The sequence below is a fragment of the Microcebus murinus genome, chromosome 24, assembly GCF_040939455.1.
Source record: "Microcebus murinus isolate Inina chromosome 24, M.murinus_Inina_mat1.0, whole genome shotgun sequence".
Taxonomy (NCBI): Eukaryota; Metazoa; Chordata; class Mammalia; order Primates; family Cheirogaleidae; genus Microcebus; species Microcebus murinus.
In genome coordinates, this window is record NC_134127.1 from 9448634 (window position 1) to 9474922 (window position 26289).

The 26289-nt window shown below is 38.6% G+C and overlaps 1 protein-coding gene and 1 long non-coding RNA gene across 2 annotated transcripts in view; both read right to left on the bottom strand.

Annotated features, from left to right (window-relative positions):
* The window catches only part of NRG1 (neuregulin 1), a 1019909-nt gene that overhangs the window by 729272 nt on the left and 264348 nt on the right, over positions 1-26289 (bottom strand). The window lies entirely within an intron of this gene.
* LOC142864130 (uncharacterized) overlaps positions 1-26289 on the bottom strand; it is a 62682-nt gene continuing 36393 nt past the window's right edge. The window contains exon 2 of the long non-coding RNA XR_012914708.1: positions 1-26289. This exon is cut by the window's right edge and continues 7919 nt beyond it. This is a non-coding gene — a long non-coding RNA (uncharacterized LOC142864130).

Here is a 26289-nt window from a genome sequence, read left to right on the forward strand (position 1 = left end):
TTTTTATTTTTTTTTAAGTATTATCTCATTTACTGTTCGCTGCAACTTTGAGAGGCAGATACTATTATCATTTCCATTGAACTGATAAAGAAAGGGAGCCTCAGAGAGGTCAAGTAACTTACCCAAAGTCACAGAGCAAGTAAGTTGAAGTGCCAAGACCCCAAGCTCATGCACCTAACCCTGTCATCCCCTGAATACACTGGTATGTAATTGTGATGTTTCCCTGTAACCAACTGTTACACATATACAAACATGCATATACATACACATACATGCATATACATACATGTTGTATCCCATTCTTCAAATGTGTTAGCAGAAACCCTGTCTTGCCATCCCATTCCTGTCTCCTAATGCTTGGAAGGAAAAATGTAATAGCCCAGGTAAGCCACAGCCTGAAGTTCAACTGTTTCTGAAGTCAAATCTCAGCTTTACCATCTTCACAGTAAGAATTTGTTACTTTTTAACAATTATTAACTTCACAAAGTAGGTTCCCAATAAATAAGCAACTATCACAGTAACCCTTTCTAAAAAGCCAGAAAATTAGATACAGACATATATTTCATTTACAAGTGCTGTTTTCATTCTTAAATGAGAATATGCCTGGCTGATAACTTATAATGCTACGGTCATTCTTTATGACTAGAGACTTTTACATCTAAAATAAAGAATGTTACTGAAAGAACAGTTAACTTCAACTTAGATGTATAAGATGTAACTGTGGGTGAAATATTTACACAGAGGGCCAAGACGTTGTAAATGAAAACAGAGGGCTCCACATTGTTCTGAGAAAATGGGGATACACTTTTCCTTTTAGTAGATGATCAAAAACCTACTTTCATTTCCTTTGGTCTTATAAATGAAAAGAATCTCACTCTGATAGGCTCCTCCTTGTCTAAGAGTGATAGAATACAATGGCCTAAACTCCAGTAAAGGGAGAAACATAGATATTTCATACCAATTTGGGGTTTTTTTGAGGCAGGATCTTGCTCTGTAGCCCGAGCTATAGTGCAGTGGCATTATCACAGCTCACTGACCTCAAACTCGTAGGTTCAAGTGATCCTCCTGCCTCAGCCTCCTGATTAGCTGAGACTACAGGCATGTGCCAGTACACCTGGCTAATTATTATTTTTTTTATAGACATGAAGTCTCACCATGTTGCCCAGGCTGGTCTTGAACTCCTGGCCTCAAGCAATCCTCTTGTCTCAGCCTCCCAAAGTGCTAGGATTACAGGCACAAGCCACCATGTCTGGCCAAATCTTTATTAGTTTAAGTAGACCTATTTCTTCTTAACACTGTGCACAGCAAGATGCTACACTAACTTAAACAACCTTTCCTGCCATTAGATTTAGGGTTAAGATGTGAGAATCAGTATGCAAGAAGATGCATTTCTTTAAATGGATCTTCTTAAAAATTTTTGCTAGGATCTAATAGGTCTGGCTTCCTATACTGATTTGGATTCTCTTCCAACCTTCTGAATCCTTCAGAAAGGAACATCAAGAGGACAAAAAATGCTTTTTGCTCTATTGGCATTGATTTACAGTGACTTCCAAAGTGAAGTAAGCACATCTCAACCAATTTTAATGTCCAACTCTGAGTAAATTAAGTTACTTTTAATTTAAACCCACATTCAACACACGAATCTCTTAATGCAAATCATTCTCTCCAGTCTTGCTTCTTGAAACTATGAAACAAATTTCCAAAGACGGAAAGTCATCTCTAAAGTTTCACTGAGGCATATCATTAGATCCCTACTAAGTAAAAAAAGCTAAATCAAACCAGAGACAAATGAATAGGAACAGAAGTACAACAAATTGTAACAGCCTAGTGAGAGAACAACCCTTTTCTCATGATGTTTATTAAATTTTAATGTATCATTCAATAACACAAATGCTGTAAAAGTGTATTAGTGTGATTCTGGGTAATATTCCCTTGTCTGGGTATAGGAGGAAAAAGAGAAGCATCCCAGGAGTTTAGGGCTGAGCCCCTATGTGAAAAGGTTCTGATCGCCAAGTGAGTTTTGAGTATAGCACTCAGAGCACTGAGAATCACTGCTTCTTTGACAATGAGCTGACAAAAGGGACTCCCTAGAATGGAAACCAAAATCTTTAGAAGATTCCCAAGAGATATAAAATTTGGGGAAAATAAAGTTAATGATTCTGGAGTCTAACATGACTCCAAAGAGGCAGAATAAAATAAGCTCCCAGATTTGGTGATCAAGCTTCATGAGAGCAAAGACCTTTCCGTAAGTAGCCCGCCAAAGACTACAGGCCATCCAGAGGCCTCCAGAAATGGTTTAGATAAAAATGGATCTCCACTATACCCTCCTCCATAGTGTATTCCTCAGTGTTGCATTCTAAATCCTCCCCTGAGCTCACTCCCTGGGTGAACTTATTCATTCCCACAGCTTCAAGCAACTGTCAGGGAAGAACCCTACACCTCGTAAAGTCTGGAATAAAAACACCACGACCCTGCAAGTGTGAAGAGTAGACAATGAGACTGAATGGATCAGAGCATACAGATTTCTTTCCTTTTACAGCCTCCATTCAACCTGTCACTAGTAATGCCAATGAATCCGCCCCTTCCCCTTCATTCCCAGCCATGCTTGAAGTCTCCCATGACTTTTCACTTGGATTAGGTTGCAGCATTCCCATGGCAGACTTGTTTCTAAAAGTCAAAGCTAATTAAATCATTCCCCCTTCTTCCTACTCTGGTCTCAGGAAACCCAGTTCCTGCATACCCCAAAATGGTAGCTGCTCATCTGGAATCTCTGCATCCTGTATTTCTCAAAATGTCAGTTGGGGACAGCCGGCTCTTCTCAATATTCCAAAAGGCTCCAAGATAATCTTGAATTTATCCAGATGAGGCTGTACAGATTAACGATGGGCTAAGATGACTTCAACTCAATGTGGTACATGGTGTTCTTCCATGATCCATCAAGATGGTGCCAGGAGCTAATCTTGCATTCTCCCGGGATTCTGACCCTCTCCCAAATTCAGCAATATGAGGCCAATACTGTCTGCAGAGTCTAGCCCACAGATTAGACTACTGTAAGGCTCCTTTAGGGCTATTGCTGTATTAGTCATTGCTGTTTTCCCAGAGCCTAGCACCGGAATATGGTAAGTACCAAACAGGTGTCTGGTATAGAATTTTTAGAAACTTGATCCATAGTTTTATACTGCTAATCAGATTAATTATATTAATCAATACAAAACAAAGAAGAAGAGAGAGAGATTTAACTTAAACAATCAAGTCCAATCTGTATTCTGACAGAAATTCTAAAGGCACAGGGTTTAGGAGTAGAAAATAAAAAGAACAAGAAGTTTTTAGAGGAGTAAAAGAGAAAGGAACTTATATTTACCGAACAACCAGTATGTGCTAAGCCCTGTACCAGATCTTTTAAATGCCTTCATTTCCTCCTCCCAGTAATGATATGTGAGAGAGTTTACCATTAACAGATATTAACAAAGGAAGAATCAGAAGGCTTGGGTGATTTCCAAAGTCACAGAAGAGCTAAGTAGCAGAAACAAGTTTCCACCCATGTCTTCCTGACCCCAAAGTCCATTGTTCTACAGACATTGTTTTTCTTGTAGGGAACTACACACTCACAATCACTACAAATCCAAATGACAGTCCTGCTAGTTCTGTTTCACTTCCTAAAGAAATCATGATGAATGAATCCAGGCATTAGAAAATTAAAAAAAAAACTTGATCGCACCCTAAGTGCACAGGAAAAAAACCTAACATTTTCATTAATTTCTCCAAATGTTTAGATAAGGATATTCCAGAAACTGATATAATAATAGTAAAGCATATTTTCCCAAAGCAAAGGCTACTGCCAGACTCACAGCTCAAGTGGACATTTTAATCATCTTCCCAAGAGGCAGAGCAAGGTGGCCAAAACGAAATCTCCAGTAACCATTGCTCCACATGAACACCAAATTCAGCAACTATCCATTTAAGCAGCTATCCATTCAGAAGAACCAACAATCAGGTGAGCAATCATACTACCTGGTTGTGACATTCTATCAAGGAGAGAGATGCTGAAGAGGGCAGAAAAGACAGTCTTGCATTGCCTACACCATCGCTGTCCCATTCCCTGCAAGTCGGGGGGGGGGTAAAGTGACTCTGGGACTTTGCACTGAAACTCAGGGCCACCCAGGCACAGATGAACATGGCACAGGGGAGAAGCCCAGCCAGAGGGAAGTCCTCTACCCCAAAACCCAAGTTCTGCCTAGCCCCACCACCAGCCAACATACAGCAGCCTGGGCTCTGCACTGAATTCGTGAGGCAGTCGGGCCACAAAGGCTGCAGTCCTTGGGCAATTCCTGCAGCTGTGCTGGCTCAGAGCCAGCAGACTTGGGATGCACATGACCCACGGAGACACCAGTGGTGGCAGCCAACCTGGCTCCCCTCCCCCCACCTATAGGCAGTGAGGCTCACGGAATCTTCTTCCACTTGGGGAAAGGATAAGGGAAGAGCTCAGAGGACACAGGGTTTTGCAGAGTGAGTAGCAGCTTAGCCACAGCAAAATAAAGTACCAAGCAGATCCCTGAAGCCCGTGAGTACAGGCATTAGTTCCTGGAAGGCATTTCTAGATTCACCCTGGGCCAGGAGGAAGCATGCTGCCCTGAAGGGAAGGAACCAGTCCCAGGAGGACTCACCGTCTGCTAACTAAAGAGCCCCTGGACTTTGAATAAACATCTGAGGTAGCCAGGCCACTGTCACCACAGGCTTTGGGTGAGAATGGGCTGGCTTCAGGTGTGACCTGGTGCTGGTGGCCATGAGGGTGTGCCCATAATACTCCTCCCCTAACTCCAGTAGCCCAGCACATGTAGTGAGGGAAAAGAGTGAGAGACTTTGCCTAGTAATCCAGGGAATTATACCATATCTTACCCAAGTCCACCAAGTCTATACCAGCAGGAGTCTGCAAAAGTCATGGCATTACTGGCCTCGAGGCACGTGCAGTACTGAGACAGCTGCAGTGGCCGGAGCCTAAGACCACAGGACTCAATTCCTTTAGAATACCTGGAAAGGCTTCTCAAGGACAGGTTCAAACAAGCCTGGACTGCAAAGATTAAGATAAATACCTAACTCTTCAAAGTCCAGACATCGACAAATATCCACAGCATCAAGAACACACAGGAAAACATGACCCCATTAAACGGACTAAATAAGGTGGTACCAGTGACCAATCCTGGAGTGATGTAGATATATGACCTTCCAGACAAAGAACTCAAAATAGTCGTCCTGAAGAAGCTCAATGAACCTCAAGAAAACACAGAGAAGGAATTCAGCAGCTTATCAAAGAAATTTAACAAAGACACTGAAATTAAAAAAATAAAAAATTCTGGAGCTTAAGAATTCAATGGACAAACTGAAAAACACACGAGACTCTCTCAACAGCAAAACTGCCCAAGCAACAGGTAGATGAAAACATGTTCAACATTATTAGTCATCAGAGAAATACAAATCAAAACTACAATGATGTAGCAACTCACCCCAGTTAAGATGGCTTTCATCAAAAAGACATCAGGCAATAATGAATGCTGGCAAGGAGATGTGGAGAAAGGGGAACCTTCATATACTGTTGTTGGGAATGTAAAGTAATGCAACCACTGTGGAAAACAGCATGGAGGTTACTCAAAAAACTAAAACTGGAACTACCATCCCCATACTGGATATATATCCAAAGGAGAGAAAATCAGTACATTGAGCAGATATCTGTGCTCTCGTGTTTTACTGCAACACGATTCATAATAGCCAAGACTTGGGATCAACCTAAGTGTCCACTCATGGATGAATAGATAAAGAAGTTGTGGTATATAGACACAATATTATATAGTCACAGAAAAAAAATGAAATCCTGCCATTTACAACAACATGGATAGAACTGAAGAACATTATGTTACGTGAAATAAGTCAAGCACAGAAAGACAAATTTCACATATTCTTACTCATACGTGGGAGGCAAATATTAAAAACAATTGATCTCATGGAGACAGAGAATAGAATTATGGTTACCAGAGGCTGGGAAGGAGTAGAGGGAAGGAGGGAATAACGTGGGGATGGTGAATGGGTATAAAAATATAGTTAGAACAATAGTTGATAGCACAACAAAATGACTATAATCAACAATAAGTTAGGGTATACTTAAAAATAACTAAAAGAGCAGAATTACAATGTTCGTAACACAAAGCAATGATAAATGCTTGAGGTGATGGATACCCCAATTACCCTCATTTGATTAATTCATATTGGATGTCTGTATCAAAACATCACATGTACCCTATAAAGATATACAACTGTTATGGACTCATAATAATTAAAAATTAAAAATTAAAAAAATCTTCCTGCCAGGCAAGACTGTCTCCTTTTAGAGCAATAGCATAGTCACTATGTTCTCTGCATAGAAGGACCCTCAAAACATTACACCTACTTCTTTCTCTTTAGGCAAGCGCACGCCTCTGTACCCTATAACCCAGTAATGTGTGATGAATTTAAAACTGCCATAAAGTCACATAACAGGACGAAGGGAGCTCTAATACGACAAGGAATTTGCCTAAGGGTGGTACTTTCTTTTCTCTTTAAGTTACAGAAGGCCAGGAACTAACAAAATGTGCCTGAATTGATTATGGCCATGTAAAACTTAATTCCTATTCTTCCTTGTATTCTGTTTTTATTCTAGTCTTTAATTCTATTGAATTAAAGCGAGTTTTTATTGGAGGCTCATTTCCTACACCTATTATGTTGAATCACAAGTTTTAGTGTGTTGTGTTCTGGGATGTATTCCAGTCCCTCATATACTTAGAAACACACACACATAGGAGCGCACATATGTATATTGTCTCTATTACCTTGTATACAGGTATTACACTGAATGGCAGAGATGATAAAGATTTCATCTTCCTGAAAAAAGGAAAGGCAGTTCCCTTCCACTAAATTCTATGCAGAAATAATCAACTCACATATTCCTCTCTGGGCTGTCTCCTTTTCTCAGATGGGATACAAATGGTGTCCAGGAACAGATAATCCCATGAGATGGTGGAAGATAGCGAATGCATTAAACGGACACCCTGAGTGACCGCATTCCTAGTCTAGACCTGCGCTGTCCAATAGACAAACCACCAGGCACACGTGGCTACTGAGCATTTGCAATGTGCCTTGGCTGAATTAGGATGTACAGAAGTGCAAACCCACACTAGATTTTGAAGACTATGAAAAAAACTATAAAATATCTCATTAACCATGTTTGATATGAATAACAGGTTCAGATGATAATTTTAGATAAATCACTTTTTAGAAATGTGGCCACTAGAAAGTTAAATGTGTGATTGAATTATCTTTCTATTGTTTGCCATTGATCCTGAATCCTCTGACCTACCTCACTCTGAGCTTTAAGACAAGTTGGCCAGAGTGAATAGCAGTGGTAAGAGACTAAGTAGGCAATGGAAAACTCACTTAGAAATAGAAAAAAATTGCACAACGGAACCCATGCCCCAGTGCACTGTATGTTGCTCACTTGTCTTTTTAATCATGAAACCTGCCACGTGCAGGTAACTCTGTGAAAGGGGGTTAACACGTGGGCATGTGTGTGTTATACTAAAAATTGCCTCTGGGTCCCATTTCACCTCTTCCCAGTGACCCGCCCCCCCCCCTTCCTTTTCACAACCTGCCAAACACAAGAAAAAACAAGTATCTCATTGATGTGAATTTGGCCAGTGCAAGACTCATAATTTTCTGACAATAAATCCTCCACTTTTTTTTTTTTTTTTTAACACAAGAGAACATCTTGGCACTTGACAAATTTTGGCAACTATCACTTTTAACATCTAAATTTGCCTTATAGCCCATAGCAATATTTCCAGAAACCTAGGCTTTTTTTTCCCCTTTATTTCTCCCTACTAGAAATAATATGATTTGGCTGATTCTCAGCAGGGGACTGAATAATCAAAATTCACATCTACTCCCCAAGCCTCATTTAGCAGTATTTTCAGTTAGAGCAGCTAATACAGACAAAAGGATACTAGTTTGAATTTCAGCTTTTTTTTATATCTTCTACCCAGCAAATGCTTGAAAAGTCATGAGCCAGGTGGCACACGCTGTCAACGTAATAGAAAACACACGGGGACCTAAGTTCTACGGACCTGGGTTCAAATCCCAGCTCCACTGCTTATAAAAAAATCAACATCTTCTTGTCTTGTTACTTTAAAAGATAGTGAGGATTCAATTAAGCAACACAAGTAGAGTACAGTGCCTGGCACGTAGGAGACTTTTACTGAAAATTATCTCTTCCTTCCCTTTCTTCCCACTTACGAAGTAATCCTTTGCCTACGCATTCACACTCCACCCTATTTATCAAAACCAATTCTCTTTTTAAAATCTGGGCTTGGGGAAGTCACAGCTGTGGGCCACATTACCAGCTCTTTGAGTTATATGAAGGGATTTGATTTTTACCTTTATAGAAATGCCCAATACTGCACAGGATGAAGGTACAGATTTTTCCAGGGTTGAGCTTTTAAATTTAAAAACACTGTCCTCAAAAGCAGCTGCCTGCATTCTCACTTTTTGAGGCTGGGAAGGAATAGAAAACAATGGGAGGTACAGGGGCTCCCTGCCTTCCTTCTGACATTCCATCTCCTCCAAAGCACAAACCAGCCAAGATTATTCAGTATGTCCTGTCCCTGCCTCCACTGCACGTAAGACCTGCCTTGTTAATCAATAATGCATTTTACAGTCTGTTCAATGGAGCAAAACCCAATCCATTCCCAAGTAGAGAGCATGGTTCTGACTTTTCTCGCCTTTTCATTTCACCTAAAAATTGTGCTCTAGCGTGTTTTCTAATCTATAGTTTTCAGATTGTGCATCTACTCTTCTACTTACACTGGCTTCTCAACTGAAGCGTATAAGAATCTGAACTGCATTCTAGAAACATCCTTCAGTATTTCTGACTATTCTGCACGGTTGCTTGAGGGAGATCCTATTTCTTTCACTGATATTTACCTGTTTAATTATAATTTTGCTTAATTTCCTATCTTATGACAGCTACTTTTACAAAATTTAATAGTATTAAGAAACCAATAATTAAATTTTTTGCAATAAAATCCCATTCATTCTCTGTCTTCCTCTCCTTCTCCTCTCTATTTCTCTCAACTTCCCTTCTTTCTCTCCTCTATGATAAGAAATATTCTCCCCTAGTATGAAGAACCTGTATCTTCACTCTGAGCAGGGCTTTCCCTCAAAAGTACTTGAGTTCAAAGCCAGTGTGGTCCGTTGGCTCCCATACTGGGAACTCCCAGAGACCTTAACTAAAAGTTGTGAATGAGCAAGTCTCTAAGTGCCATCTCTGACTTGTCAGGGAAAATGTTCCATGTCTCATCAATCCAATAAAATACAAATACAAAGAAGTGACTCCATTTTCACAAAGAGAGAGGCAATCTTTGCCTCCTAATAAATCTATGCCTCTGCATAAATGTATGTGGGGTTAAGAAATACAGATTCTGTAGATTGTGAGTATCAACCTACAATTAAAATAATTAAAAATTGATTTAATTAATGGGCCAGTCACTCCCATAACAAGGGTTATGCATGCCATACAGACAATTCAGCAGGAGGGCTTGATGCAAGGCAACTGAACAGGTGTTTCCCAGGAACAATGAACACACTCTAACAATGTAAAAATGTTTCTCAGCATTTTCTCTCTTGCCTCCCAGGAAATCGTAAACTGTCTTTCCAGAGGACTGTGACTTTTCTTCAACCTCTGTCTACAGGAAAAGCTTCATTACCCTGCATGTTCCCGGCTTTATCAGTGATTATAACACCTGAGACAAGTCACTTCTCTCAAGTCAAAGTCACTTCAGTGTCCTCGTCACTAAAGAGGGGTTGGAAGGGAGTATCTGCCCCAAATCCATGGCAAGGCCTGTTCCAGCTGTAGGACAGTGATTTTATAGCTCTTTGAAGGCAACAAAGGGCGTGGCATAGGGGAGGGGTGGGGAATAAGAAGGATCTGTATCTGTCGAGCAAAGGTGGTGGCTATTTATGTATTAATTTTTTTTCCCCCAATTTGGTCCCCTCTCTAGGTCAAAGACATCAGTGATCATTCACTAAGGTCTTGCTACTGAACAGGCAATGGGTTAACAGTTATAACTGGTCAGATTTTGCCGGTGAAAATACTGAGGCCCAAAAAGGTTAAGTCACCTGCCCCAAATCAGAGCGACTGCTCCCCCTTTGGGGCTCTCACAGCACTTTATAAGTCCTTTCATTTTGTCACATCACCTTATTATCTTCTTTTCCATTTCTTGATGTTAAACTTTCTCATGTGTTTCCTCGCTGAAACCTCAGAGCTTAGCACCATGCCTGGAATACAGCAAGTGCTCAATACATGCTGAAAAACTGAGAAGGAAAAAATTGCCTTACCTGTGAAGAATATAGATATTTTATATACAGAAGAAAAAAACAACAACAACAACAAAATCTATGTATATATGGTAGAGTGGACTGAGAATCTAGCCCTTAAAGCAAACTACTCTTTCTTTCTAGAATAATCTTTTTTCTCATCTGACAGATTCATAAGCTAATGGTAAAGAAAGATTGTGTACCTTTGGGTCCCAGACACAGCTACTTCTTTATTTGTGTCTACTTTTTGATAAGTCAGAGAAATTTCTCTTCATTTTAAGTATGCTATAATTCTTATCCAAACACCTTCACCAGTTTTGTTCTATGCTACCTTGCCTTTTCCCGCAATATTATATTATTAATGTTTCAAACATCGCACAAAGTTAAAACAACTTTAGAATCAATACCTACATTCCCAGAGCAAGATTCTATGATTAACATTTTACTATATTTGCTCTGTAACATATCTATCTATTTGCCTATCCCTCTATCCCTTCATCTTCTTTGTGGATGTGTTTCAAAATAAATAAATCGTAGACATCCTTCTTCTTCTTCAAAATAGTTCAGCAAGTGCACATGCTACATCATCTTTTACCATTACATGAAATCTTTCTATCCTGCATTTCCTAGTGAACCTCAGAACAAAAACACTTTTTGTTTCCTAAGCATTTTGGGCGGGTCACTTGCTATTGAAATTGAGGCTCCAAATCTACAAATTATTCCCTCATTAAGAAGAAAGCATATTAAGACGTAGGACCATAAGAAGGAAAGACCTAAGCACTTTTAAATACATAAACTTGTGTTGAGTAAATGCTACACAGAATTAAAACTCCAGCCTTTATTCTTCTTTCAAGGAGACCGTGATAATCATGTCAGAGTTTGCTTCACGACTTGATGATCAACACCAACGATGGCACAGCATATGAGATCATTAGGATGTCATTACTGAGACTTGGGTCCTCAAAGCTTTGGTAGGGAAGGCTACCATGACATTTTGCAGTCTAGGTCAAGTGTTTAACAAGGGCAAAGCTCCAGGCATCTACTGTCCACCTGTTCATTAGATGTCAGCTCATTATCGGCACAAGGCCAAAGTAGAAAATAATACAAACAGTAATTTTCAAAGTTAATGATCTAAAATGATTAGAGCAAATGTGGCAGTTGTTTGCAAGTCATTTAGCAAGAGCCAAAAAACCAATGGGAAACAATTTTACTTAAACCCTCTAAATACCTTGATTAAGTTCCAAACTCAGGTGGTACTTTTCCTACCTTTAAGCCACACTGTTCTGGGTAGAAATCCTCCTCTCCCCTGAGAAATTTCTAGAACTCATTCATCGTATAATCCCAAGCACAAATTTTACTTCTGTGAAGCCTACCTGGTCTTTTCCTAGCAGAAGCAATTCCTCTGTGTAGTTCTCATAGCAATGGTTCATGTATCAATTATTATGTTTATGATTTGTTTCATAATAAGTTCATTGTATGTGCGTCCATCTCATTATCAGTACACTGCACCTCCATCACTTTAGAAAAATGCCAATTATGATGCTTGGTTTCTAATAGATGCTTAAGCGAGGCTGAATAAATTAAAATCGAAGCCCATGACAAATCATTTCAAGCCAGTTGGTACAGAGAGGACAATTCTATGATACTTCTAAGAAGCTGTTGACCAACTAAAGAGAGAAAAGGGAGGGTTGGCAACAGACAGTAATATAAACTTAGATTCTGAAGTCCAAACAAAACTGTATACACAGTCTATATCTTATTGAGTTCAAAAATTAAGAGATCCTGGTCAAATCACAGGTTACCACTGAAACTCCAGGCTGCTTAAGTGCAATTTTTGTCTTGAGAAAAGAGGACTTTGGAAGGAACCCCCCTCTCTGCACAGAAAAGCAAAAACATTTCCCAGATGATAAGATCTGGTTTTCTGCCATGTCATTCTTCCGATGGAAAAGACATTTTCTACATTCCTTTTCAACCTAGTGCGTTCTACTTCTTACTACGTTTGAAAAAGGGGACTTTGATGGCAAGGAAGAACATGCTCATTTTGCTCAGCATCCCGGGGGGGAAGAGGCGCCGCGGGTCTCGGCCACATTTGGAATTTCTTCCCTCACTCCAATCAATTTATCAGAGCAGGTTTCTTAGCAAGACAGTGACACTGCTTGCATTTCCCCAGCAAATTTATCAGCTCCTGACATTATAAATCTGAACTGGGATATTTTTAGCGGGAAGAGAACCGTTCTCCCGAGACTCAATATCAGTGCTGCTGTATGAATCATCCCAGCAAAGAGACGGAGAGCTGAAATTTCAGCCATTGTGGGTTTTTTTTTTCCCCCTAGTGCAGGGATCACCTTGTTGGCTCATTGCCAGATATGCTCTGGAGGCCACCCCAGCTCATGGCGCCAGAGCAGGGCTCTGTCGTCATTTGGCAACACGAAACGACCATGCAGCTGAACGACCCCACTGATTTTCCCTGACTGATGGCTGCACAGGTGGAAAGGAATCCCTCCCTCTGCAGGGAAGACAATGTACCCTCAAAGAGTAGACACCCAAACTCCAAGTACAGATGATGTGCATGAAGCCAATGCACAACCCCTGAAAAGTCAGCCTTAAATGCATTTCAACCTGCAACGCTTTGATTGTGACAGCTATTTCTCCAACGTTCCCAACGAACAGAAGAAGACGGGAACTACAACATTCTCACACAATCACTCCAACCTGACAAAGGAGCAAAATATTTCCGTGAAGTTAATAAGAGGATTAACTTGTCGCCGAATGCAGTGTACTGCGTTATCCTAATCACTATTATTTTCCATGACTCACATTGGAGGCAGTTTCAATACAAGCCTGTTGGCAAAGTGATTTTTCACAGTGTCCTGTCTTTATATTTCTGCTTTTCTCAGTTATTAGAACACCAGACTGACACTGAGGAGGCCAAAATGCCCAAGGCTAAGAGAATGCAAGTTTGCAAAATCAGGGAAAACACAGGCTGCCTTTGCCTTCTCCATAGTCATTGCTGATATGGAAGGCATATGGCAAAAAGATAGAACACATATCATGTAATTTAGGGTTTAGTTTACACAGGATGATAGGGCTCAATCTCAGTTAATCAGGTAGCATGAGCAGCCAAAACAAAGGAAAACAAAACCAGAGAACAATACAGAGTACTAGAAAAGTTGACTAGTTGACTCTCGCTTAGCTTGGCTTGTTCGGGAGTGAGGAAGCTCTGAAGGAAGACCCGTATTGAACTGTTCTAGCTGCTACTTGGTCACACTGTCTGGTTCTTACCAGTTAGTTTTACCAGTCTCTGGCATAAATGGCTGTAGAAAGCGGTTTTATTGTCAACTCAATCTACGAAAGATTCCTCCTTTCAGTTTTGTTCCCATCCTCATGCTTAAATTCCCCAAATGATACGGTTCGCTGTCTCTGAAGGACTTCATAGAACCTAAGGTCTAAAGGCTACATAAAAAGAAACAGAAATGTTTTAAAGGTAACTTCAAGGAACCCTATTCAGACTTCTAGGCATCCGGAACTCTTAATTCTTTGTCTACAGTTTCCATTGTAGACAATTCTCTTTTAAATTCATTCTCTTCCTCTCCAGGTAAGATTGTCTTTGCTCTGCCTTGAGTCACAGCTCAAGTATTGTAAGAGTCCCCTAATGATTCATTCTGCCCCTGTCTTTGCAGCATTCCAAACCTTTGTCTATTCACAGCCTACTCCTTACATGTCACCTGAGAGGTGGTGGAAAGATCTGAGATAATATGGAGATCGAATGGCCACAACTTGTTAATGGATAGAATAACATTTCTGTTAAAGGATAAATGAGGAAGAACAGATGACTTCCTGTTTTCTTGAGCAACTGGACTAACGATGGAAAAAACAAAATTGGGAGAAGTAGAGATTCTGTTTGTACCAACTAAGGTTGGGATACCTTAAGATATTCAAGGTATGTTATGCACCTAAAAACTTGAGCCTACAGCCTCCATCAGAATGCCAGAAAGTACCTCGTACCAGCCAGGTTTAGAACATAGCACAGAAGACACAGAGCTCAAGTTAAAATGCTTCCATGATGAGAAATTAAGCAGACGAAGAGGTGCTATCAAATGGAAAGGAACAGCTAATGATTTCGGAGGAAACACTGGAGAATGTGGTCACAGGAAATCAAGAGAGGATATTGTCACAGGAAGGAGGGGTTTATTATTGCAAAAGCAGCTAAGTGATCCAGTGATGTGGACATAATGTATCGGGGCATATGGAGGGGACTGGCCAGCCTATTTAATGATTTCATTTTCATGGTAGTGGCAGAAGCCAGACTGGATGGGTTGAGGAGCAAGTGAGAAATAAATTAGTAGAGATGACAAATACAGTCAACTTTTTTTTTTTCAAGAAGTTTATCTAAGAAGTGGCAAAATAAATGAGGTGACAACCAGAGGGAAATATAGAGTTCAGGAAGGATCTTGTTAATATGGAAAGTTACTTGAGTAAGTAACTAAGTCTCAGTTTCCTCATTTATAAAATGGGTATATAATGATAGGACCTAACTCATGAGTTTGTTGTTAGGGTTAAAGAAAACGTGTGTGAAGCGCTTAGCACACTGCCTGACACCTGAATATCCCCCAAAAGTATTAGTTATTATCATGACTGTCTTTTACTGCACTTTGTTCAGATCTGTACTGTGACCCTTACCACAGAATATTATAGTCACTTTTTAATGTGTTTTTCTTCTTAGTTGGAAAACCCAACACTCATTTAACAAATCAATTTTGGCTGAATTGAACTGCTGTTGAATTGAATTGAATTGGGAAATGCAAAAACTAGACACAGTGCATTCTAATAGCAAGAAGAGTCCTTTTAACTCAACAGTAGGGAGCCAAGTCCTCTCAAAACCTTTGGTTTACATTCGACCTTGTCTCAGGTTGGCCCTCAATGGTACGCCCTGCAGGCGGGGAGGAGAAAGGCTTTCCATGGCATGAATCACCATGTCGGCAGCCAAGTCACCTCTCATTGAGATTTATGGATGTCATACTCTTTATTGACTCTCAGAAGAGTTTCTAATCAGAAAGATTCCAAACAGGTTTCAGCCATCTCATTAGGACACAGGAAATTGGATAAAGAGGATAACCTCTGAAATCCTCCCTTTGTCATTGATCTTTGGGAAATTAGCCCTCTATGGCTCAGATCACTCTGTAGATAATAAACATGTCCAGTAAATATAACCTCCATCTAGATTTGCCCAGCAATTGCAACAGCATTTGGCAGCAGAGAAAACGCCTGCCAAGAGCCGAGCAGCTGTAGCAGGTGCTGTAAATCAATGTAGGATGCTTATACAGTTCTGTATTCCACCAGGGCTCAAAGCCTTCCAAGTAGATTATCTGCATAGATTTTAGGGTGGCAAAGTGGCATTATGAACACACAACTCCCCTATCCATTTTCCTTCCATTTACCTGAATGTCAGAGTTGTTGAACAAGAAAACTACATCATTCAACAAGGAAAAGCTCTAGAGCTCAAGTGGAAGACACATTTCAATAAAAACAGCACTCAAGGAAAATAAAAATGGTAACCAAAAAAAGGGGAAAGAAAAGACAGGATGCTTTGGAAAATAACAACATTTGCTTTAAGAAATATATATTATAGAAACATAGATATATGTATACATGTATGTATATGTATGTGTGCATACACATTCCAATTGCCAAAAGTTCTACCCCTTTATAAACATATCTAGTAATTTAAGTCAAAGGATTTAAAATATTCCTTGTTAAATAGTCTTACAATGCTTACATGGCATTTCATTAAATTGATTAGTATTTAATATAATGAAGGCATATAATGCTGATTGAAATTCACAGGCCAACAGGGAAGGAAATAGACACAGTTCAGCTAGACTTAAAGATAGTGAAAAGAAATTGTGAGCCACAGTAATTCTTCTCCATAATTCTTTTTAGATGCTGTAAGAGACAATAATAATGATAGCAACAAAGCCAACACAGCTGAAGACTAGGAAAAAAAAAAACAACAAAGATGAATATCGGCAGAAAAGGTTATTTATTAGATTATATCCATTCTTTTCTAGGCAAAGCACAAACTGTTTTTGAATTTAGTATACAATTACAGAAGAGTGAGTTAGATCCATATTTATTCTATCTGCAGAGAAGCAATAAGGCATTGAGGAAGCTGCATTTGTTTTAATCCCAGATCTAATTCTTATATGTTTCTTACTCTTCTTCATTTAAAGCAAAAGCCATAAGGGCTGCCATGAACATTTGGGCAGGGTACTCTGTACATAATGATATCTGGCCTAAGGGGGCCTTAGGTGCAGCCTGTGCTCTGCTCTCAGGCACGGGCTGCATTTTCCTGGATGGGACATCTTTTTCTAATTCTCATGACAATACCATAGGTTACTGGTATACCTGAAAATAACTGCCTTTTAGGGCTGACGTAATCACATCTTATCGCTGTGCCAAGTACATCACGGATATTCTCTAAATACAGCTCTGGTTTTGAAAATCTAGTTGTTTGATTTTTCAATATAAGTTAGATATAAATCTTCATAATTCCAAACCAGACACAACTGCTTTGTATCTTTGTGGACAGAAAGATTACTGTTAACCACTTACACGCACATGTACATGTATGGTCCTCTATATACGTTCTGTTGCTTTCCCAAGTACAGAGTATAGACTCAGTCTTTCTATTGGCTTTGTGCTCTTTCCCCATCTATAGTTAAGGTATTAAATAAAACATTAATAAACTGGGGGAAACTCAAGGTAGGGCATGTATTCTGTAACATATAGTTTCCCCAATCTAGAAGTTAATGGAAACTATCATTAACACTTGGATTTAATAAACGGCAAATACTGTCAGACAAACCTGATGAATTCTTTAGACAATTACAAAGTGGTACAGGAAAATCACACAGTAGGAATGCAGTCACTTGGGGATGAGAACAGGGTGATCATGGAGGAAGCTGGCTGAAAGAGTGGCCAAAAAAAAAAAAAAAAAAGTTAAATGAAAGAATGGTCATCAAGTTTTGGAGGCAGTCTAGAGAAATTCCACAGATGTCTGCATAAGGTCTTCTGTTTATTCATTTTTATTAATGATCTTCGGAACGTAGTAAACAGCATGCTAATGAAATCTGCAGACGATAGTAAGCTGGGGAATGTTGCAAAACATCAGCAAGGACAGAGAAATAATACAGATGGTCCAAGAGGAGTTACAGATCTGGGGATCAAATAACAAAATCAGAGTCAGACTGGGACAAGGCCAGCTTATCCGCTAGGGGAAAATGAATGAAAACACAGATATACAAAGGAAGAAAAAAAATGGAAAAGAGGTCAAAGTCGTCTTCTGAGAAGGACCTGCTGGAAGGGGGCTGAGGCTAGACAGCACTTGCCAACCAGGTGAGTTTGTGCCGCAAATGGCAGCCCTCGTGGACGTCATACTTTGAACTGCAGATGGCAAGACATCACAGTAAAGAGGGGTGCAAGTATTTATGTCTACTCAGCTCTCAAATGGTTGCACCTGGAATACTGCTTTCGGCATAGGGAAATCTCTCCCAGAAAATCTGGAACAAATTGAGAGTTTAAGAGCAAAGATAGAAGTAACAGGAAGCCTGTTATAACAGAAGATTAGAAGAGCAAAGTATGGATAACTTGGCTGAAGGACTCAGAGGAAAGCCGGGTGACAGCCTATAAACTCTGGGAATAAAGAAGAAAACTGTGATGGTAAAAGTCAAAGCATCAGAGTGAAAAAGAACATATTAAGTTGAGAGAAATGCAGCCTGAATAGTGTGGGAAAAATCCAAGTACATCAACTAGGGAAACAGTATCAGGAATTGTTCATGATCCACAAGATCATGTTCAAATACTGCTCAGAATAAGAAGCTTAGAATGATAAAGAGCATTTACTCTAAGGCAAAAAGGCCCCCAGGGAATGTTATTTAATCCATTCCTCCGTCTCTGGACACAAATACATCTAAATCACTCCTGGTAAATTAAAATGTATACATTTCCCAAAGCATCCAAGGTAAGAACGACGTTGGGACACAGTGGGAAAGCTCATGGATAATTTGACCAAATCATTCTGTGACCCCAAACCATTCAATTAAACAGCACATGCAGCTGGTTCCCTGGTTCTTATTGAAAGAATAACAGAGTCAAAATACTTAACTATTACATGACTTGCTTTGTCAATTCACTAATTCTCATACAAATTATAGAGTCTTCCTATCATTGAGTGCATTAATCATTCAGTTTAACATCATTTCTTGCTCTCTAGGGAAAGGGCGAGTGAACCAGGTGTGTGGACATGAATAGGATCTTTCATACAAGGCTGAAATTAATAAACACTTGCATATCTCCTCTTTTCCTATGTACTGGCATAGGAATTATGGTTGTATGAAGTAGTTAGAATAGGCAAGAGCCTCGAAATGGAAAGTTGTGGGCCGGAGTGTTTGTTCTGCTTCTGTTGCTAACTTCAGAAGTTAAGAGCTGGACCCAGAGGTCAAGAATTAAATTCCAGATTGATTTTATGTGCTTGTTTTTAATCCAACACCTTGAAAGGATAATAGAGTATCCCATTAAAGCACCTAATGCTGCACTCTGTACGTGATGGACGTCCCCAAAAATACCAGCAGCGACGGATGTTCTAATCCTAAAATACGTTATTACTCAGGCCTCAAATGTGGAGCTTATTTATCTGGGCTATTCTCTAGCTGGGGTCCTCAAACTACCACCCGAGGGCCACATGCAGACCACCCAGGACATTTATCCGGCCAGCGGGGTGTTTTTTGCCACCGCTGCCTGTCCTGCTTAGCAGCCGACTGGTCCCAGGCCCACAGTGAGCATGTGTGGAATGTGCCCCGCACTCTCCAACGGCCCTCCAACGGTCTGAGGGACAGTGAACTGGCCCCCTGTTTAAAAAGTCTGAGGACCCCTGCTAAGGCATTAAAATAAAATGAGTAAGTGAGTTTTGCATTTCACAAAACTTTTCTGCTGCAATGGAACTTAATGTAAATCAAAAATGTAGTACAGAGCCATACAAATTTGAACACTTTCTGGTGTATGTTGTTTTGGTCTTCCTGAATGAAGACAATGAAGGTTGCAATGCCAATTTTCTGAGTTAGTTGAAAAGAGAAGAAAGAGTCAATGATTACTAGAAATCATGGCGCTTGCAAAAGGGAATATGAAGTTGAAAGCTTATACCTGACTATGCATACCAAGTTCTGAGAAGCCCCTTCCTGCTCTGTGCCCCCGGCAAGCCAATTCTCTACACATTAGCCCTTTCATTTATAAAATGGTGACAATAATAGCACATGCCACATATCATCTTTGGGATGATTACATGACTGACACATATAAAAATGTTAAAACTTCTAACACACGGTATACATTCAGAGTCACTGTTGTTTCCATTTTACAGTTTCCTTTTCTGTACCTGAAAGGGGTGGATGAGCTCCACCTAAACCTTTAGCTCTGTGTTCATGGTTATTCTTTGAATTCGGAGCTTCTGATTAGGCTAGACAGGCAAAATTAACATGCATGGAAGAGAAAGAGAGAAAAAGTAAATGCAACTCTATGTAATGCTAATCATACACACCAAGTAAGGTAAAAGGGGGAAAAAAATGTTTATTACAATAGCTCAGGAAAGCAGAAAGCCCGTGGAGTTAGAACTGAAGAATGGGTAGCATTTTGATAAACAGGTAACATAGTTATTAGAATATTTTAGACTGAAGATTGGTATAAACAGCGTCCCCAGGGGATGTGAGGGAACTGAAATCAAATTGTGAGGACAGAAAGATGGGCATAGCATGTGGACTTGCTACAGCAGGCAACAGGAAACCCTTATAGCTTCCCTATGGATGTCTTCTCATGAAGATTCTAACCCATTTGTGTTAGAATCTTCATCTCGTATCTCCCTCGTCTTGCATTTGGGCAGAAAAATGATCACACATTTCTATACAATCCAGTTACCTGAACAAATTTTTTGACTCTGTTTATGTATTTATAGGGTGAACAGTCAACTGCTCTTCTCTTCATTTCTTCACTAGTATCTCTTTCTTCCTCACCCAATACCATCAGCTCATTCTTTTCGATTTAGACAAACCTATTTGCTGTCTAGTATTCTTGCCTTTACCTCTGCGTTTTTTTGCTTGTCATCCCGAATATCTAAAATGCCTTTTGTTTATTCTGCAACCTAATTTTTCCTTTTCCCTCTAAGTATTACTAAATATTTCATGCTTTTCATTGATCTTGCTCTAGGTAACACCTTTCAATGCTGTTTAAGCAATGAAGAGAGCAAAGTTCTCAGCATTTACAAGTGTTTCTTTGAGCCCATTTTCCTTCCAGGAAAAAAAAAAGTGAGTGGACGATATGTGTTGAGAATTAGCAACAAGTGGAGAAGTCTACCCAGATGGGAACACAGGACGCTATGAAAAGAAGGGGGAAGGCACAGTGTGGGAGTGGACACAGAAGCTTGTAGAAGTTCATGAATGAGCCTTTCTATGTTGTCACTGAAAAATGATTTGAAACCAGCTGACCAACACCTCTGACTGAGAAGTCTTTATACCGCCTTTTTACTTTTAGATTTCTTCTAAACATGATTTTTATAAACTTATCTTAAGTATGCCATTTGTAAAATGCTTAACATAAAAGGTAAGTTACCCTTACTTGGCAATGAAGACATATGCACAAGATTAAAGTTCTTATTACACCCATTTCAATTCATAGATTTAGTGAATTATTTTTATTTTATGTGCTTATTGGTATTTATCCAACATGCTGAAGGGATAACAGAGTGTCTTGTTAAAGCATCTAACGCTGCACTCTCCACATGATGGACACTTCAAAAATACCAGCAACAGATATTCTAATCCTAAAATCATTATTAGTCAGGGCTCAAATTTGGAGCCTATTTATCTGGGCTATTCTTGAGAGCATTAAAGTAAAATGAGTAAGTGAGTTTGGTAGTTTAGAAAACTTTTCTGAAGTGGAATTTACATAAATCAGAAATGTATTACAGGGTTGTACAAATCTGGTCACTTTTGGGGATGTGTCATTTTGCTCTTCCTGTATAAAGACAATGGTTTAAACACAAATTTTTGAGGTTAACTGAGAAAGAGAGACATACTCAAAGATCACTAGAAATCATGGTGCTTTCAAAAGGGAATAGAAAGTTGAAAGCTTAGTACATGGCTACATATACCAATTTCTGGGAAGCTCCTTAGCTATGAAGCCATAAAATATTTTACAACAAAACAACTTATGAAATATGTATGACTATCTTTTCAGTTTTAGCCCACTATAGAGTTTTATTTGGTTAAGTGCACATTTATTGTGCACGACTGTATACCTAATAATTAAATATAAGTAACAAAATAAATATAAAAAATTCTTTGCCACCACTGACTTTTCCCTTTGGAGTAAGATATTTTACCATAACACTTATTAAAAGCAATAAAAACTCTTTTATATCTCCTGTATTATTTGTTTCTCTCCCTCCTTTGTGACCCTGACTATTGCCTTTCCATCTTCTACTGCCCATTCCTCCCTCCCCTTTGCCATCTCTGGTTCCTGCTCACTTACGCCACACCCTATCCATTATGATCCTCTTCCCTCTTTGGCTAAGCCTTATTCTCCTCCTAAGCTCAAGGGCAGATAGAAGCCTTCATAGAGCTAAACACAGTATGTTTGGAAGTATAAAATAAAGCAAGCAATAGCCCAAGGCTCTCATGGAGCCTTATACAACAGCTCAACATAGCTGAAAAAACACCTAGAACCCTGAACTCAGCCAGGACTTTGTAGTCATGGAATGACCAGGAATACTTGAGACCTAAAGGACTCCAGAAGGTGCTCCTTTCAGACCCCAAGAGCCTCTACAGAGAAAGAGTCACATGTGGTGGGTTGGGACAGTTGGAGCCATCAAACAAAGGTTCTATTCCTGCCTGTGCCACCGAGCCACCTGTGACACTGGGCCAGTAATCTCCACTCTCTGAGGCTCCATTTTCTCATGTATCAAATTGTAAATAAACAAAGCTACCTTATAAACTTATTATGATTCAATTCTACAAGGATGTTTTCAGTGTCCACGTGTGCCAGGTACCATTTTAAGTGTTTGGTACATCAGTGAACAAAATTAATGAAGACTTCTGCCATCATAAAATTTAATATCCTGGAATTAACTGAGGAAAATGATAGATAAATAGAGTTCAGATCCTGATACATAGAAAAGGTTCATTAAATAATACCCATCAGCCAATATATGTATAACTTATCCACAGAGGTGAAATGTGACTATCCTTTCCTGGCATAATAATCTAATTTTTCTGAGTAGAAAAGCTGATATCCATGATAATAAAATGTGTAAAGGTGTGTGTGTATAATGTATATATACAGATACATATGCATATATATATACACATACCACATCTATGAGTATTTGTAACAATCAAGTTCTTTTCTCGTAAGATTACATAAGCCACATGGAGGCAGGAAATACATCTCATTTGCCACTTACTAAATATATATATATATATATAAATTGTATTAGAATTCTCATGTCCAAGACTAAGGTGGTTAATTCTCAGCTTCTTAAAAATATTACATGTATAAGATGTACACACACACACAGAGACAACCACAAACATATGTCTATGATTTATAGAAGTACATATATGTGATTAGGTTTCTGGCTGTGGCAATAGTAACTTTCTTAGTACTTCTGCTTCTTTTATACTTTATAAAATACATGAGATGTATTCTACCTGTGACCAGACTTAGCTATGTGCACTCAGGTTCACAACTGCATTCTTCCCATTCTTTTACATCTTCCCATTCTGATTCTGATGTTAAATAATAAAATTTAGGAACAATGTTAATGTTGATTCCAAGTAAATCCTAAATAGTAATACTGATAACTTACATAATATCCAAACTATGTGTAAATGAAATACAAAACCAATTTTATTAATGTTTAGACCCCTTATACTTCATCAATTATAAATAAGACTATTCTAGTAAAGTATTTAAAGAACACAGAGACTGGAATAACATTGGTTTGTTTTGAATTCTAGTTCTTATACTTTCTAGCTTTCTGTTCTTAGACAATTTTCATTATCTCTCTCTTAGTTTCCTCATCTTTTAAATCATGTTTTATAGTAATGATATACCATAGGGTTATTGTGAGAATCAAATGAGTTAATATGCATAAACCATTATTATAAGATCTATAAAAATGTTAAATACAAAAAAGAGTTGGTACCCATATTACAGAAATTATTCCATAATACCAAGAAGGAAGGAATACTTCTCAACTCATTCTACAAAGCCAGTATCACCTTGATACCAATGCCAGGAAGTGACACTACAAATAAAAAAAACTACAGACCAATATCCCTTATGAATATGGATGGAAAAAAATCTTCAATAAAATACTAGCAAACGTAATTCAACAGTATATAAAAAAAATAATCCACCATGACCAAGTAGGCTTCAGCCCAAGGATGCAAGAATGGTTCAACATACATAAATCCATAAATGTAATTCACCACATGAGCAGAAGCAGAAACAAAGATCACATGATCACCTCAACAGATGCAGAAAAAGCACTTAACAAAATTCATCACCCTCTCATGACAAAAAGCCTCAACAAACTAGGTATAGAAAGAGCATATCTCAAATTATAAAAGCCATGTATGACAAACCAACAGCCAATATCATACTGAATGGAGAAAAGCTAAAAAGCATTCCCACTAAAAACTGGAACAAGACAAGGATGCCCATGGTCACTACCTCTATTCAACATGGTGCTAGAAGTCTTAGAGCAATGGGAAAGGAAAGAAATTAAGGGTATCCACATCAATAAAGAGGAGAGAGAGCAAACTATCACTTTTTGCTGATGACATGATCTTATATCTAGAAAACCCTAAAGATTCCATGAGACTCCTGGATTGATAAATTCAGCAAAGTCTCAGGGTACAAAAACAATATACGCAAATCAGTAGCATTCCTATACACCAGTAATAGTTAAGCTGAGGGTCAAATAAAAGAGTCAATACCATTCACAATAGCTACAAAGAAAATAAAATACCTATGGATATACTTAACCAAGGAGGTCAAAGATCTCTACAAAGAGAACTATGAAACACTGAGGTAAGAAATCACAGATGATACAAACAAAAGGAAAAACATATCTTGCTCATGGATCAGTAGAATCAACATTTTTAAAATGTCCATACTAACCAAAGTGATTTACAGATTCAATTCAATCCCCATCAAAATCTCAACATATTTCACAGATCTAGGAAAAATAGGTCTATGCTTTGTTTGGAACCAGAAAAGAACCTCAATAGCCACAGAAATCTTAAGCAAAAGCATCAAATCAGGAGACATCATATTACCAGGCTTCAAACTATACTTAAAGGCTATAGTAATGAAAACAGCATGGTATTAGCACAAAAAATAGAAATAAAGACACAGACTAATAGATAGAACAGAAAACTCAGATATAAAACCATCCATATACAGCCAACTGATCTTTGACAAAGCACACAACAATATACACTGGGGAAAAGAATCCTTATTCAATAAATGGTGCTGGGAAAATTGGATAGCCACATTCATAAGAATAAACCAGGATCCGTATCTCTCACTATTCACAAAAATTAATTCAAGATGGATAAAGGACTTAAATGTAAGTCATAAAACCATAAGAATTATAGAAGAAAATGTAGGGAAACTTTTCTAGACATCGGCCTAGGCAAAAATTTATGAAGACAACATGATGGCAATCACAGAAATAATAAAAATAAATAAATGGGACTTGATTAAATTAAAAAACTTCTGCATAGCCCAAGAAATAATAAACAGAGCAAACAGACAACCAACAGAATGGGTGAAAATATTCACAAACTGTATGTCTGATAAAGGGCTAATAACTAGAATCTACAGAGAACACATGCAAATCAGCAAGGAAAAATTCGGAAAAAAAAACCAACAAAAAGTGGGCAAAAAACATGAACACAAGTTTATCAAATGAAGATAAATGACCAATAAACGTATAAAAAAATTCTCAGCATCAGTAATCGTCAGGGAAATTCAAATCAAAACCACAATGAGATATCACCTTACCCCTGTTAGAATAGTTTTTATTAAAAAGTCCAAAAATTGACCCTGGTATGGATGCAGAGAGAAAGGAATGCTTATACACTATTGGCACAACTGCAAATTAGCACAACCTCTATGACCAACAGTATGGAGATTCCTCCAAGAACTAAAAGTAGACCTACCATTCAATCCAGCAACCCCACTACTGGACATTTACCCAAAAGAAAAGAAGTCATTTTCTCAAAAAGACACCTGCACGAGAATATTTATAGTAGCACAATTCACAATCTCAAAGTGGAACCAACCCAAGTGCCCATCAATTCATGAGTGGATTAACAAAATGTGTTATATGCATACCATAGAATACTACTTAGTGATGAAGAAGGATGAATTAATGTCTTTTGCAACAATGTGGATAGAACTGGAGACCACTGTCCTAAGCAACATATCTGAAGAATGGAAAAAGAAACACCACATGTACCCACTATTAAATTGGAACTGATGAGCACATATGTGCTTATCGGGAAAAAAAACTCAGTGGAAATCAAGCAGGGGTGGGCAGAGGAGGAGATGGGCAATAACCTACTTAATGGGTAGAATGAACACTATCTGGGTGACAGGCACACTTACAACCATGACTCAAGCATTATAAAAGTAATCCATGAAACAAAAATATTTGTACCCCCAAAATACTTTGAAATTTAAAAACGGACTTTAAAATGGGAATGTAATGGTGATTTTATAAAATCATAATACACGTATCTGAAAAGAAAAAAAAATGTTACATATTATCTCTTA